The 14460-nt window shown below is 38.9% G+C and overlaps 2 pseudogenes; one reads left to right on the forward strand and one right to left on the reverse strand.

The window, feature by feature from the left end:
- Positions 1 to 7789: 7789 nt before the first annotated feature.
- Positions 7790 to 8564, reverse strand: LOC128033843 (protein TIC 214-like; annotated as a pseudogene).
- Positions 8565 to 10183: 1619 nt separating this feature from the next.
- Positions 10184 to 13861, forward strand: LOC128033844 (uncharacterized; annotated as a pseudogene).
- Positions 13862 to 14460: the final 599 nt, after the last annotated feature.

The raw sequence follows: 14460 nt of genomic DNA on the forward strand, positions 1-14460 counted from the left end.
ATAAGGTGTATGATCTAAGTAAGCTAAAAGGAATTAATATGGTAAAAATTCTTAAATAAAGGTGGCTTGAGTGAACTTGTTTCTATTAATATTATGGTAAATGAAAATCTTGTATGTCTTAGTAAAGGAAAGGAAAATGAAAATGAAATGTGTGTGTATAGGAAGCTATAGTTTAGAGGAATATGTATTAAATTAAACACAATGTGAACCCTTCATAAGAGTTTTAAACATGAATTTCATAATGTGATTGGTTAACAAACCATGAAAACACAAGTTGAGCCATATAAGTCAATTAATTTAAACAAATCTATTAGTAGCACTAAAATGTGGCTTGAATGAATTGGTATGACATGTTTAAGAAAGCCTCAACACTAATAAATGATAGGCTAAGTTGTTTTATCCATGGTTACTTACTAAGTTGGTCGAGCTTAAGCATTAATGGTTTAAAACGTGTAGGTATAAGACTTGCCAAATAGCGTAAACTTTGACTTGGGAGCATTGCATCACTGATTGAGATTTTAAAGTTTGTAAATTAGTAATTGGTCGTTATTTGCATTAAATTTATGGCATGTACATTAAGGCATGGTTTGGATTTGAATTTGTGAAACTTTGGTTTGTAATTCAAGCCATTTATGTGTTTTTACTCAAGCTTTATTTCATGATTTACTTCGTGAGTTTAAATGTGATTTGAAATTGGTTTGTAATGCTTTGGAGCATATGGAAATGATATAAACATGTTTATGCATGATTTTTAAATGTTTTTAGACTATTTTTCAACTTTAGGGGTCCGAGGTTCGATACCCTAACCTTAGGCATCAATGCCAAGTTTGGTAGAATGTAAAATGCTATAGTATAGGGATTAGGTATCGTTACTTAGGCCTTAGGGATTGATAGTCACTGCACTATTTTAATGAGCCCTACGAGGGTCTACATTACAATAATAGATATAGATAGTATGGTAGAAAGATTCATATTTTTTTTCTACCATACTATCGAGTTTTATAGGATGGTAGAAAGATTCATATTTTTTTTCTACCATACTATCGAGTTTTATAGGATACCGATTCTAGTCCATTCATTTTATTTAAGACGTGAGATTTGAATCCTTTTTTCTTAACTCCTTGATAAAAGTCAAGTTTCATTCAAATTAATCACTTTGTTGACAGCTTTTACGTATATTATAAGTAAAAAGCGGTAGGAACTAGAATGAACAATATTGTAGCAATAAATGCGAGAATATTTACTTCCATAATTTCATTGTTTTTTTACTGCAATAACTCTGGATTTAATCCCATAGAGATGATAAATTTGTCGCTTGTAAATTCAATGCAATGACTTACATTTCAATGACATCGAATCGGATCAATATCATGAATAACAATATCTAGGCTATCAAATCGATTCACCGTCGAGAATTGAATAGTATAACATAGGAAGATCTTTTATCCACAAGAATACAAAAAGTGATGCCTGGTCCAATCAAAAGAATTCCTTTATTTATATATATTCTTTTCCACCCTTTCTTTTCGATAATCTACCGCCTTCCTTGTACAATCATCCGATGATGTATCATCCGATCGCTTCCACTTTCACCGCTTACAAATAGTTTCCAAATAAACCCCAACAAAAAGAGAAAGGAAAAATAAATAAAAAAAGATAAAGATATCGTTGGGAATGAAATTCGTCATTTGTATCCCTTTGATGTAAAAACGGAGGGATCTATTGATGTATTTTAAAATTTTATCCGTCGGATCGACGGGCTCGAACTCAGACTCCGCCTTTGATGTATGTGGTGCTCGACCAATTGAACTACAATCCTGTGGAAATAAAGAAAAGTGTACAATGAGATAGTCTTATGATTTCATTCAAGCCATTTTCTATTTAGATTTTAGATTCAAGTCGGGTTGTAACAAACAAAGGCGCGAGTAATATATTGATATCCATACGGGTATGCACTTTGAGTGAGAGCGACGCGGATTACTAGTTACTAGGAATCCTTTCATTATTGCCAAATAAATCGATCAATAATCAATTTGAAAATGAAAACAAAAAGAGTCTTCTTTTTGTTTACTTTACTCTTTTCTTTTCATTAAACTTTCTATTTAATGATCCCGATATGAATCTAGAGCGTTATCAAGGTCATAATTTATGGGAACAACTAAATAAATAGAACAAAATAAAAACAAATAGCGGTAGGGATGGATATATCACAAAATTGGACTTTTTTATTCTTCCCTAATTTTTTGTTTGGCTTTTCGGAAAACAAAATACAAAAATGGGCATTTTAGGTTATGGCGGATCGTGAATTATTGGGCCGAAATGGATTTGAACCAACAGAGACATATTGCCAACGAATTTACAAATCATTCCCCATTAACCGCTTCTGCATCGACCGTGAAGAATCAATTCTAGGTTTATTGATAATCCATGATCAACTTCCTTTCAGTAGTACCCTACCCCTGTGGGAAGTCGAATCCTCACGCCTCCTTGAAAGAGAGGTGTCTGAACCGCTAGACGATGGGGGCATACTTGCTCGATCATGACCATACTATGCTCATAGTATGAGCGCTTTTTGAAATTGTCAATATAATGGAATGACTAGAGCCAAAGCTTTTTCCATCTTTTATGATTTTCCATTTTAGATTCACGATTTATACTCAAGAAATCATTCATCGCCACTCTATTCGATATAGAAATAAATTAGATAAATTCAATCTATTATATAAATATTTATTAGAAATAAATAGATATTATAAAAATAGAAATAAATAGATATTATAAAAAGAAACTAGATTATATTAATAATACAAAGTATAAGATCAGTGATTGGTTTAACATAAACATAAAAAAGGGAGTTAACCTTCATTTTTTCCACTTTCATTCATTGATTCACTCATTAATACGACGAGACAGGCATGTTTCTATCTCACACTAAGCCGGTAAATTAACAAAAAGTAAATCGGGAATTTTTGGAAGAGGCAGCAAGAAGTTATCGAAAATTATGTGTGTGTGTTTTTTTCTAAAAACTAAAAATTGGGTTCGGTGGACAAAGCAAATCCCTTCATCACATGTTTCGATAAAATAGATTGGATCTATGTCGAATTGCTAAGGTACCTGTATTAATCAAATAAATGAATTTCGTTCTGTTCTGATAAGCCAATTATGATTGGCCTTGAAACAATTCATTGCATTGATATTTATCAAACCCAATACCAATAAAACCATTTTACCCTCTACACGTTAAGTAAATTAGAATTCTCATTCCTGAGAGCTACTAGCCACTATGAGTCTACTGCATATACTTATATATATATAAATAGATCTTATCCGTCTACTAATTCATTCAGTAATTGAATCGAACCGCCCTTTTAACTCAGTGGTAGAGTAACGCCATGGTAAGGCGTAAGTCATCGGTTCAAATCCGATAAGGGCTTTTGACTTTTTTTCATAAAACTCCTATGAAATGGTAGTATTCATATTGAATACTAGGGATGTTGTTTTTATTGGTAATAAAAACCCAACTGTATATGTATAATAATTGAATTAGAAATTGAATTAGAAATTGTATAATTTAACTCTAATAAGTTATTATTCTAATGAGTTAGAGTAGAGTAATTCTAAAAGAAAGTTGAAATTATAATGAATAATGATAAGCCGTCTCTTGAAGCGACAAATATATATTTCTATTTTGTTTTGATTTTGAATTAGATTATTCCAATCAAATCCATTGTAAAGAATTGTAAAGATTAGAAATCAACAAAAGAAAAAGTAAGTGGATCTAACCCATTGAATCGTGACTATATCCACTATTCGATATTGAAATTCAATTTCTTGCTCAGTATCTTCAATTTTGGAAACTTATAAAGTTCTTTTAAGCCCCGATCCATGAACCCACAAAATCCTTCAAATTGTATCCGATTCAACCTGTATTGTAGACATTTCCCATTTTCATCCCCGAGCATTTTGAATTTCCCATTTCTCAAAAAATCCCATTCTTTTTCATTCTTCATCGAATCCTACTAATCGATCTAATAATGATGGAATTTCTATTCGCTTCTTGAATCACATGAAATTTTATCTAACTCCATATACCATATAATATATGTGGAATGTATGAAATATGAAATGCGATGAACGGAAGAAGAAAAATTATACTCAAATTTTAATTTATATTTATAACAAATGACATGTAAAAGAATTGATAAATGCCATTTAGCCGCATGGAGTTTTGTTTTGTATAGAATATAAAAAAATAATTCAATTTCTACCATTATTATGATATTACATATTCCAATCCGATTGAATACCAGAAAAATGAAAGGAATTCCTGATTTGATCTGTTCGTTGAGATAAAGACAAAATAATCATAAAATATATATATAGGGAGAGAGTTGATTTTTCTAGCGCTTAATTTTTTCATGGACTCCATTGTTCAAAAAACGATTCGCAGAGAAGATAGATGTTTTTACCCACTTTTTAGTTTTTTATTTTTTAGTAGAATATTTAGAATATGATTGAAGTGCGTACGAAAAGGGGGCTTCTATTTATTAAACATGTGCAGATATAGCATTTCTATTTATATATGTCTTTCTTTTATTCCATTATAACGCTCTAATGGAGACAAGACATGGCGTGCTCTATCAAAAATTCTATTTTTTCTTTTATTTTAATCTATTCAATGAAAAATTGAAACACGATAATTTCTTGCTGATTCCCTATGGACATCATATCTAGATAGATAAAATACCTCATTAGATAACTATAACGTGTAATAACTTATGCTCGGGGTTTACATAGACTCATAATTGTCTGTTATATTATTATAATATACTTGAAATTAAGAAAGTTTTTTTATTGAAAAAAATCAATTTAGTTATGTATCCAGTTTGATTTTCTTATACCATTAGAAAAGACAAGTGAAGAAGAATCGTCCATAAATTTGCAAATAATAGTTAATGGTTCCAATTTATTTGTCCTGAATTTTTACTTTTGTAATCGAGAATCCACATTTTCTTTTTCAATAGAAAAGAAAGGGAAAGTTTTAGATATTGTGTGTCTTGAGATACTATAACCAATTGAAGGTATGGATCCGATCTAAAATGAAAAGAAAAGGAGATACTCTCCTTTTTTGTTTGTAACCTTTTGGCGACATGGCCGAGCGGTAAGGCGGGGACCGCAAATCCCTTATTCCCCGTTCAAATCCGTGTCGCTCGATCAACAAAACTCGAAATCCTAACGCCTCCTAACGCTAGGATTCAAGGAAAAACTAAAGTAGTGGAAGGAATCAAGAATCTTGATATGGGAGCCCCCTTACTAATGGAGTGGCTACTAGAGGAGTCTTGAATTAGATTGGATAACGGAGTGTCTAATTAACTAATGAATGGTTGTAGAAGGGTTGGAAGATACTTTGTATATGACGGATGAAAGTCTCGAGTGTTCGTGCATCCAATTAATATTAGATTGATAGATAATTGGCTTTTACTTAATGAGGGACACCAAAAGAAAGAATAAGTCTTATTATTGATACATGTGAGTAACATTCTTTGATACTTCCAAAAGTGTTATCACAAGATTTTGCTTGTGCTTAATGGTTCTCGATTTTACTCGAAATCATATAAGAGCTTGTTATAAGCGGATTTATCAAGTGATTCATCAACGGTGGCGTGTCACAATTCCCTTTTCTTTTTGACTCTGCGCAAGAATTCCACTATTATTAGTGAACAATAATGGAAAAATTGAATTCCTTCATATTTGTTTCATATTCATAGAGATAGGGACATAATACACATGGATATAGTAAGTCTTGCTTAAATGCTTTAATGGTAGTCTTTACATTTTCCCTTTCACCGTAGTATGGGGAAGAAGTGGGCTCTAGGGTACTCCTAATTGGGGTTGAGGAATCAAACCGTATCAATTGTTTTCTAGATCGCTTTGCAAAGCCTTTTTTATTTTAACTATTTTATTAGTCTTCATTTCAAATTCTTGGATTCTAGTGGAGTAATGTATTCTATGAATAACACCTTTTCAATCAAAATCAAATAAACATTTCAATAAGTGCATTTAACATGCATTTCTCGATTCCAATCCGTTAAATCCTCGGACCACTCAGAAATTGAAATAATAACATACGGGCAATGTTTTTAACTATTATCGATGAAGGTAATATAATATATTTTCTAAGAATTGATTGGGTTATTAACACGGAGCCCTTATTACTTGAGCAAGTAAAAGACTATCCCAAGCTTCGCTATTTCTATCCTCATTTTCTCTTCTCTTTGTATTTTCTCTTTTGGCCTCGTCTTTTTCTCGATCTTTTTTCTCAGATAATCGAAATTTTTGATTCTTTGTTTTACATATCCAATTTCGAGATATTCGTTTCATTGGTCCGAAATATCAAAAGAAAAAAGAGTGGTTTGTCTACTCGTCCAAAAAAGGGGAATGTACATTTGCTTGAAACAACTCCCAAGTAATTGTTTTACGCCTTTGGGCACGCATGGAACCCTTTATTATGTCGCTACGAAAATCCGATTGTTATGAATAGCGTATCAAAGCCACTTCGTCTGCTTGATCGGGATCATTAGCATCCTTGGTATTAGTATAAGTATCGGCGTTTGTTCGGTTATTAGTAAAAATCACGACGCACTTGGATTTTCTTGAACGAATTTCATGCTCATTGTTACATTTTCCTCGTTTTCTCCCTCCCGTTGTTCTAAATCATCGATTAATTTGTATGACCATCGAGGAACTTTTTACTTATTTCTTTTATTCCAATAGATTTTTTCTAATTGTTTGATTGTTGGGATTAGTTATAACTATATTGAATAAAAATTTCAAAATTTTGACTCGATCCTAATCGCCTGCTCATCTTCTCGTCAATGTCAATAAAGAGAGTTCTTTTTCATTGCTAATGATTTTATATTGAGTGTATCTAGTGTCCTGCTCAAGGTCGTGATAATCGAGTAAGAAGTAGAGCATGAATCTTATTTATCCAAAATGGATCCGTGTTTTTTTTATAAGTTTGATTTATGCTTAAAGGGAACCCCATTTTTTGATTCTTCCGCGGTAGGGTCCATGCAAGAAAGGATCATATAGTTTAGGCAAGTATTCTCGTTTAGTTTCATTATTAGAGAATCGAGTCCTTTTTCAAGTATGCCTGGATCAAAAGATTCCTTATCTAAAGATTCGACTCTTTTATAAACTCCTTACTCAAATTTCTTCTTTTAGTTCATTGATAAAACTCCAATCAAGATACAATTCATCGAAAACCATTTTTCCGGTGTGAAAAATATATTTTTTTGTATCATTTCCCAAAAGTTGCTAAACCGGGTGGATACGTAAAAGATATTTTTTCTTTTCCATCACTTTGACATGTATAAAAAAAATATTGTGACATTTCATTTTTTATAGCATTTTCAACCCGGTCATTTTTTATATATCGCAAAGGTCGATTCCATCGTTTAGAATCAAAAAGAAGTGTCACAAGAGGTTTTTCAATCCATAATAAATATTTATCTTCTTTTTTTTTTAATATTTCTAACTTCGAACTTTCTTGATTCCCATCCAGATAAGAAGTTTCATAAACCGGTCTATTTTTATAGTATGTCTCTTTAAAACGAAAGTGGAATTCGCCCTTTTTTTTTTTTTTCTTTCCAGTCACTCGTAGCTTTTCTGTTTCTTTGCTCGGATCCACCTCTTCCTCCGAAAAAAGGAAGAAGAAGTATTTTCTTGGTCCCCTGCTTCGTTAGCCCTCCCCTCGGAAATAGTTTCTATTTCTATGTTTCTTTCTTCCTCACTTTCCCCACTTCTTCCGGTTCGAAATTCCTTTCGATTTCTTAGTTAGAATGGGTGATGGTATTTCGCCTAAATAGTAAACACAGTAATAAATAATGAATACTAAAGATTCGAGCCATAGAATTTCTAAATTCGATACAAGATACTTATTAGATCGAATAAGTACATTAGACCTAATTAAATTATTTTGTTGTATCCAGACTAATACCAACCCAACCCATTTCATCAATAAAATATGACCAATTAACCAACCAACAAAACTACTTGTTACAAATAACATATTGTTGTTGCATCGAAACATATAGATGTTGACTAATCTGCTAACATTGAACTTGGTAAAATGAAATGGTTGAATAATTGAATAATGAGATTATTCAGAATACACATTGAATGCTAAGATTACGCATTGAATTTACGGTAGGACGCCTATGATCAAAAAGTCTTTGTGATTGTTCCGAAGAAATGAAACAAAAGATACGGTAGAGCTAGGATGCTTATTGTATGAGGTTTACCCAATGCTAAATGCAGAGGTACATAGTAGATTGATATGAACATCATGAGTCGGCTCGCAATAAACCCGCTTGTTGCCGATACTCTCTTCTCGGTTCCTTCTTCTCCTTCTTCCATAAACCGAGCTCGAGAAGGAAGATATAAGAGGGACCTATGGATAGTGTGGTCGAAATCCATAATAGAGTCCGACCATAACTAATCGAATTGATTATCGTCATGTATAAGGATATTAGATTCCACGGTATAAAAGATTTTAAAATCATCATTAACCTCCCTTTTTCTTTTCTATTTCGGATTATTATATGATGATTTTTGAACTTTCCATATACATATATAGAAATAGAAAAGATAGACTAGAACCGACATCTCTTATGTCATGTCAATGACAATATAAAATGGAATTGGGATCTGGATGGAATATAATGAAATAGAGCCACTTTGAGGTTCCCTATGAAATGAGGCATGGAACGGAGCCACTACGAAGAAGTTCCGGTTACTGAAGGAAACTTCGAGTTCATATTGGTCATGGGTTGAGAACGGAATTGAACTCTATGAGATCTAATCTCCGTTGTTCCTCAAGAGCTCAATGATAGAGCGGTCGGTGATGTTAATCGATCGGTCGAGGTTCAATCCTACTTGAGGAGATTTGATTCATTCCAATTAAAGAATTCGAATGTCGAATGAAAGGGTTCGCTTTGATGTTAAGAGGGTAACCCGTTCCTCGTGTCTTTGTTTCTATTGCATTCTATCTCATCGTATCACATTCTGCTCTGCGATATTTGAGAATCACCGTCAATACCTCGGTGTAGGTGTCCGCGATAATCCTTTGTTCCATAGTCCCGGCTATTTACAACCACCAATTAAGAATTCTCGATGTACTAGTACTAGCAAATGCCTCAAAGATGCAATCATCGATTCTCCGAGAGGCCACAATTATCATGAGCAAACACATTAATTTAATGACGAGGCGCATTTTTCTATGCTACTAATACTTGTACTTGCTCGCTATTCGCCCAAGCTCGGCCGAGGAAGAGTTAGGCGTGAAACAAAAAAAATATGCTTATTTTGTTTTGGGTGTAATACTATATATAAATATAAAATCGAAAAGTAAATATACGATAAATAATAAATAAAAGGCCACTCCATTTCGCAAAAGACCCACACCCAAGTTCCATAGCTTTGGGTCCGCTTATCCCGATCATGATTTTCCTACCCCAGAGGGAAAGGTCCTTCCTTTTGGGCGGTTGTGGGCGAGGAGGATTGAACCCCGACACCGTGGTTCGTAGCCACGTGCTCTAATCCTCCGAGCCATGTGCCCCACCTCGTCTCCATCGGATCTGCTCCCGTGAGTACCCTAAAAAAGGAACCTTTCCTCTCCCCACCATTTCGGGTTAAGAAGATGTGAAAGTGCCTTTTCTCTATAAGAACTAAGTGCCCGAGGTGTGAAGTGGAGAGAGGGATTTCATAATTGGGGTTTTGAATAAGACGACCTTTTCATTTTTCATTCTTATTACTTTTCATATTGAAAAGTAATAAGAATGAGAGGTGTTGCTTTTATCATCCTCAAGCGCCGAGCTATTTTGCCGCAGGACCTCTCCTACAAAGATCGCCACCGCAGAGAGTTTAACCACCAAGTTCGGATGGATTGGTGTTGTTCCTCTACGCCTAGGACACCGAATATCGAACCATGAACGAAGAAAGGCGTGTAGAAAAGGAAAAGCATATTGGCTAGTGATTATGAGGCCCCAATTCTTGATGGAGGGGACACCAAAGGCCTCCGCCCTTCCATCCCATGGATAGATAGAGAGGAGGCGAGCTTTTGGTTTTTCATGTTGTCAAAGAGTTGAACAATGGATTTTTCGTGTTGTCAAAGAGTTGAACAATGAAAATAGATGGCGAGTGCCCGATCGAATTGATCGGGTCATGTAGGAACAAGGTTCAAGTCTCTGGCCTCATTAGGATGCCTCACCATACATCACCGCACTTCCACTTGACACCTATCGTAATGATAAACGGCTCGCCTCGCCGTGACCTTCTCTTGAATTCTCAAAACTTCACACTCGATCCCCGTAGGGACAGAGAACCCTTGCCGTCTCTACCGTGTACCGGAGGCTCGGGAAGTCGGAATAGGAGAGCACTCATCTTGGGGTGGGCTTACTACTTAGATGCTTTCAAGAAGCTTATCCGCTCCGCACTTGGCTACCCAGCGTTCATCAGGCACGATAATCGGTACACAGAGGTGCGCCCTTCCCGGCCCTCTCGTACTAGGAAAAGTCCTCTCAATGCTCTAATGCCCACACCGGATATGGACCGAACTGTCTCACGACGCTCGAACCCACTCACGTATCGCTTTAATGGGCGAATGCCCAACCCTTGAACATACTATGCCCCTGTGGCGTAAGAGCCGACATCGAGGTGCCAAACCTTCCGTCGATGTGAGCTCTTGGGAAGATCACCTGTTATCCCTAGAGTAACTTTTATCCGTTGAGCGACGACCCTTCCACTGCACCGTCGGATCACTAAGGCCGACTTTCGTCCCTTGCTCGACGGGTGGGTCTTGCGTCAAGCTCCTTCGCCTTTGCACTCGAGGGCCAATCTCCGTCCGGCCGAGGAAACCTTTGCACGCCTCCGTTACCTTTTGGGAGGCCTACGCCCATAGAAACTGTTCACCGAGATCGCCCTTGGCCCGTAGGTCCCGACACAAGGTTAGAATTCTAGCTCTTCCAGAGTGGTATCTCACGATGGCTCGGGCCCCTAAGGAGGCCTTCTTCGCCTTCCACCTAAGCTGCAGCAGAAAAGCCCAAAGCCAATCCTGTGGAACAGTGAAGCTTCATAGGTCTTTCGTCCAAAGGGTAGTCCGCATCTTCACAGACATGTCTATTTCACCGAGCCTCTCTCCGAGACAAGGCCAGATCATTACGCCTTTCGTAAGGGTCGAACTTACCCGACAAGGAATTTCGCTACCTTAGGACCGTTATAGTTACGGCCGCCGCTCATCGGGCTTTGATCACGGCTCCCCTATCATCGTCACCAACTTCCTTGACCTTCCCAAGCCTGGCAAAAGGCCATTTCATACATGGTCTTACGACTTTGCGGAGACTGTGTTTTTGGTAAACAAATGCCGGGCTCGGTCATGCGACCCCTTTGTGAGGAGGCACCTTCTCCGGGTTATGGGGCTATTTTGCCGAGTTCCTTAGAGAGAGTTGTCTCGCGCCCCTAGGTATTCTCTACCTACCCACCAGGTTTCGGTTTGCATGGTACCCTTTTGTTGAAGGTCGTTCGAGCTTTTCCGGGAGTATAGCATGGGTTACTTCAGCCAGTAGCGCCTGGTACTCGAACATTGGCTCGGGCATTTTCTACCCTTCTTACCTCGAAAAAGCAGGGCACCTTGCGCCCTTGAACCGATAACCATCTTTCGCTAACCTAGCCTCCTCCGTCCCTGACCAACAAGGGTAGTACAGAATATTCACCGTTGTCCATCGACCACGCCTTTCTACCGATCTTAGGCCCCGATTCACCCTCCGTGGACGAACCTTGCGGAGGAACCCTTGGTTTTGGCATTGATTCTCACCAATGTTTGCGTTACTCAAGTCGACATTCTCGCTCGCCGCGTCTACTCCGCCACGCTGGTGCTTCCCTAAGGCGAACGCCCCACCGATGCATTTTTACATCCCACGCCTTCGCAGATCGCTTAGCCCTGTTCATCTTGGCGCAAGAGCGCCGATCGATGAGCTATTACGCACTCTTTCAAGGGTGGTCGCTTCTAGGCAAACCTCCTGGCCGTCTCTCGCACCCTACCTCCTTTATCACCGAGCGGTCATTTAGGGGCCTTAGCCGGTGATCCGGCCATTTCCTCTCGACGATGAAGCTTATCCCCTATCGCCTCACGGCCGACCTCGACCCTCGTTATTTTGAGGTCATATCTAGTATTCGAGTTTGCCTCGATTTGGTACCGCTCTCGCGCCCCTTGACCAAACAAAGATGCTTTACCCCTAGATGTCCAAATAATCGCTGCGCCTCAACGATTTCGAGGAGAACCACTAGCTCGGGTTCGAGTGGCATTTCACCCTAACCACAACTCATCCGCAGATTCTTCAACATCACGGTTCGGACCTCCACTTAGTTTCACCCAAGCTTCATCCCGGTCATGGATAGATCACCCGTGTTCGGGTCCATAAGTAGTGACAATTGCCCTATGAAGACTCGCTGCCACGGCTCCGGTGGGCTCCCTTAACCAAGCCATCGCCTATGAGTCACGGCTCATTCTTCATCAGCACGCGGTCGAGCTCAGGCTCCTCCCACCGCTTGGGAGCTTACGGTTTCATGTTCTATTTCACTCCCGACGGGGTTCTTTTCACCCTTCCCTCACTAAGATTACTTCGCTATCGGTCACCCAGAGTATTTAGCCTTGCAAGGTGGTCCTTGCCGATTCACACGGATTCCACGTGCCCCATGCTACTCGGGTCGAGCGTAAGCTAGTGATGCTTTGCCATCGGACTATCGCCATCTAGGGTTCGGCACTTCACCGTTTCGCCTAGCAAAGACGACGCTTTTATTGCTCTCCCACAACCCCGTTTTCACGGTTTAGGTCTGCTCCCATTTCGCTCGCCGCTACTACGGAATCGCTTTTGCTTTCTTTTCCTCCCGCTACTAAGATGTTTCATTCGCAAAGTTGTCTCTTGTCCGCCCATGGATTCAGCAGTTAGCTTGAAAGGTTGACCTATTCGGGAATCTCCGGATCTACGCTTATTTTCAACTCCCCAAGCATTTCGCCGCTACACGCCCTTCCTCGCTCTCGGGTGCCTAGGTATCCACCGTAAGCCTTTCCTCGCTTGAACCTCGCCTTAACTTTACTTTACTTTAATTTAAAATTGAAGGCTATGCCATCCTAAGTCTCGCTAAATGAAATGGAAGGATCTTATCAACGTCCATGAATGATAAATCATAGATCGAACTAATCGCGAATCGGAAAAATTGGGTACTATCATATAGCTTTGTTTGGCTAAGTTCACGAGTTGGAGATAAGCGGACTCGAACCACCGACATCCGCCATGTGGTAAACCACCGCCTCTCGTGCCCCGATCGATTCTACCATAGAGGCCAACGATAGACAATAACTCCCCGAACACGACTTACAACTTTCATCGATCAGGTTTCCAAAGAGCAACTCTTCTCAAAATCTCAAAAGGTGCCGAGTTGGAATCCCATTCTAACTAAGGATTCTTGTGGTTCCGGAGGATCCTCTTCACAGAAAACCAGAACGCGGAGAGCTTTCCTCCGACTCTCTTTGGTCTTAAGAATGCTGGTTTTAAGAATGAGTGATTGCCCTTCTCCGACCTCATCGCCCAACCCGAGAGCGGACAGCTAATGCATTCCACTTATTGAACAGGTTCTATGGTCGGTCCACGACCCCGGATACCGAAGGCATCCTTGGGGTGATCTCGTAGTTCCTACGGGTGGAGACGATGGGGTTGGTCCATGGATTTTCCTTCCTTTGCCGCATTTCGCTCAAAGGGTTGAAGGAGATAGTGCATCAAGTCGCTCGCAAGGGCCAACTTGATCCTCTTCCCTGTGGATCCCAGATGGGGAACCTAGGGAGCCGCCGACTCAACTACCGTCCATGTACGATCCATACTAGATCCGACCAACCGCCCATCCTACCTCTTCTACGTTCTTGATGACCCATCTTTGTCTTAGTAGAGTCTTTCGGTGGCATGTTTCGTCCTCTTCCCATTACTTAGAAAAAGTGAGCCATAGGTTCGGTACAAGATACTATCATTACCTTTGGACAATTAGACACCCAACCCAGAATCGCAATGACCCAATTGCAAGAGCGGACCTCTACCAACCGAGCTATATCCCCGAGCCAAGTGGAGCATGCATGAAGGAGTCGATGCTTCTTCTATTCTTTTCCTTGGCGCAACTGGGCCATCCCGACTTGAACCGAGACCTCGCCCTGAAGTAAATCATCGCACCTACGGTCCAACCAATTGGGAGAGAATCAATAGATTCCTTTTGGGAGCGATTCATCCTTCCCGAACGCAAAGATACAACTCTCCGTTGTATTGCGCTCCAAGTGTGCTTGTTCCCCTTCTTCCTTACCATGGCAAGTATTTGTGAAATAAGAAATAACTCGATGGGAAGAAAAAAAGAGGGCGT

Source organism: Gossypium raimondii, chromosome 2 (assembly GCF_025698545.1).
Source record: "Gossypium raimondii isolate GPD5lz chromosome 2, ASM2569854v1, whole genome shotgun sequence".
NCBI classification, from domain to species: domain Eukaryota; kingdom Viridiplantae; phylum Streptophyta; class Magnoliopsida; order Malvales; family Malvaceae; genus Gossypium; species Gossypium raimondii.